We start from the raw sequence: 2,882 nt of genomic DNA, 5'->3' as shown, positions 1-2,882 counted from the left end.
GGGGGGCCACGGTGTCAACTGCGGCGAATTTGAGTCGTCGACGTGATGGATCTCGACATTGATTACCTCGAGGGAGGGGGAGTTGGGGGGGGAGCGGCCTAGCAGGGCCCCGAAGGGGGCCATACCCGCCCTGCGGTGGCGAAGAGGAGAGAGGAAGGGGGGTGCAGAATGCGTGCCCGGTGCGTGGTTTTGGCGGCCCCGGGGCGCACCACGCGTGCGTTTGGCGCTCACGATCCCTCTCCTCCTCCTCCCCAAACCACAGCCGCCGCCGCCGCCGCCCTCTGTTGGCGAGCTGCGCGGCCCAACATGCCAAAGGCCCATGTAGTGTTCACACGATAATGCATCAGGCAGCTCTGCTGGGTGCTGGAAATTCTGGAAATACTCGGCGCTGCAAAAAAAAACGCGGCAAGGACGACAACAACAACGAAATCTTTACAAATTACTGAGCTGACATGCATGACAGGCTGAGGTGCATATGCAATTGAAACCCATGTGTGTGAATGTTGTTACACTTGTAGGTGCAGGTGTGTGAATGTCTATTCGTACAATCATCACGTTGAGTGCGGCGTCAAAAACAGAAGGATGTCCCAGGAGCCGAAGTTTTCGCCATACATTGCGTCAAGTCGCCCTGTGGGACATAACGCGGTGACCCGCGGTGTGGGTCCAACGCACTCAACGCGTTTAAGGGAGTAAAAGAGTGAATTTCCATTTAAAAATTCACACCCTTGTGCGAATGTCGTTCACGTTCCTGCACGTGTGCGACATTAGAATTCACAACCTTGGGTTTCCGGTGTGTGGAGCAACTTTAAAGCAAGTGGGGTCCATTTCATGGGTCGGATCTCATAACCTCTCGCGCTGAAACAGGGATAATGGGAGAAAGAAGCAGAGCTCCCCGTGCTGAAGCGCAGTGTTCGACGTAGTTGAAACTGCCTAGGCGCGGGAGGGGGGCGGAGAGCAGCGCAGGTACTCGAGAGAAACTGAATTGGAAGGGCCCGCAGGCTGCTAGAGCTAGAGGGGGCACAGAGTCAAATGGGCGCGCAAGAGAGAGGAAAAGGGGAGGGGGTAGGGGTCGTCAAATGGAGCGGCTAATAGAGGCATTGTGGCACGACTGTCTGGGCAAAAAGCAGGCCTGCCAACGGAAGCACTTAATTGCCTAATGAGAGGCCACGGTGGCCACCATAACAACGCGCATGCATCCCTCTCTCTCCAACTCACGGGGCGAGCCGCCCCCTTCCACCCACACACTCTTCTCTCTCTCAGTCACCCCTTCACCTCTCTCTGTCTCTCTCCCTCTGACGTGTGCGCCACCTTTACACGGGGACAGTTTGGCTCCAAGGCCAATGGCGTGGGGCATGTTTCACTCGGAATGAGGCAGCCGCCTGTGTTATTCGCGAGTGAGCGAGAGAGAGAGAGAGAGAGAGAGAGAGGGGGGGGGGGGGGGAGGGAAAGGAAGGCCCTGGGGGAAAGAGGTCCATTTCTACAATGAGGAGACACACACGGACTGCAAGCGGACGAGGGGGATGTACCCCTCGTGACGTGGTGCGCGCATTAGCTTAACCGTGTTACTTATTCAAACAGGTGGAAAGGGGGGAGGGTGGCGTGTCCTTACATTTAATGAACGAGACAAACAGAAAACAGACGCAGTTACCTGCGCATCTACGCATAACTGAATAAAAATGTGGGGTCACATTTGAGTTCATAGAATGTTCACGACATTTCGAGGAGCTGGAATCGGGCGATTAAATTACGTTTGCCTGCATTGCTTCAAAATTTAAAAAAACTCAAAAAATGGTTATGAAACCAAAAATAATATTGGCAAGTTGGCAATCAAAGTTCGATAAATAATGATAACTTCCATCACATTAATTAAAATTCGAAGTTCGTCAATATAATAGGATTCGTTAAAATGGCAAAATGGCTATAATGTCTGCTCTGCTCTGCAGGCGCACTAAGTGGTCGTGCCGTCGGACGGCCAGAGCGGCCGCGACGCCAACTACCGGCCGATACGAACTCAACTCCCAGCCGGCGCCGCGGGCGGCCTCGTGTACCACCGGCCTCGTCACAAACTGCGCGCCGTTAGGGAGAAACGGCCGCGAGAGACCGGATGCAAGCAATTAGAAAGAGCGAGCCGGCATCTCCTTCTCTCTCTCTCTCTCTCTCTCTCTCCCTCTCAGCCAGGAGCAATCAACACGGTCGAAAATGATCGCCGCCGGCTGCCGACTCGCGTCCTATAGCTGGCTCGGCCCGTCCCAAACCTTTTGCGTTCTGCCCTTCATAATAACAACAATAAGGAGAAGAATGGCACAATTAAAGGATTAAGAATAGTTACACTCACGCCGCCGCGGCTTTGACAGATTCCTGCGCTATTCCACTAATGCCGCTCGTTGTCGTGAATTTGTTCCGTCGTTCTTCTCTGCCCAGCTGCGGGCAGTTTTCTCGAGTGAGACTGGCCTTGCGTTTTGCACCGCTGTAAAGACCCCACACTGTGACAAGTTCTTGCAAGGGTTGCAGGAAAAATGTCCATCCATGATGTGTGTGGTAGTAATTGCAACAAGCACTATGCTTTGACTTTGAATGCACAGGCGAGCAAGGACAGGCTGTCCTAAATTTTCCAACACACTCTTCCAACCAACCGCCAATACAAGCTGAAAAATTGTAAATTTACGAAGAGATTTTTCACAATGCAACGCCCACAGCCTCTTGCTCGCGTGTTTGTTTGTTGTTGAGTAGGAGGTCCTTGTCGCGCTGCACGGCTGGCAAAACACGCCTCGGAGACTAATTCGACGCAACAGTGTAACAGTGTCGCGTACATCATCGGCCGACTCAGGGGCGTGGCGGGGCGTGGCGGGGCGTGGCGGTGCGTGGTGGGGCGTGGTGGGGCG

The 2,882-nt window shown here is 53.9% G+C and overlaps 1 protein-coding gene across 1 annotated transcript in view; it reads right to left on the bottom strand.

Moving 5' to 3' along the window:
* Positions 1-2,882, bottom strand: part of LOC113218292 (uncharacterized) — a gene marked incomplete at its 3' end in the record, with an annotated part of 273,427 nt that overhangs the window by 131,675 nt on the left and 138,870 nt on the right. The gene's annotated exons all lie outside the window — the stretch shown is intronic.

This window comes from Frankliniella occidentalis, unplaced genomic scaffold (genome assembly GCF_000697945.3).
Source record: "Frankliniella occidentalis isolate FOCC.00 unplaced genomic scaffold, Focc_3.1 Scaffold159, whole genome shotgun sequence".
NCBI lineage: Eukaryota > Metazoa > Arthropoda > Insecta > Thysanoptera > Thripidae > Frankliniella > Frankliniella occidentalis.
This window is presented reverse-complemented; position numbering and strand designations above follow the sequence as displayed.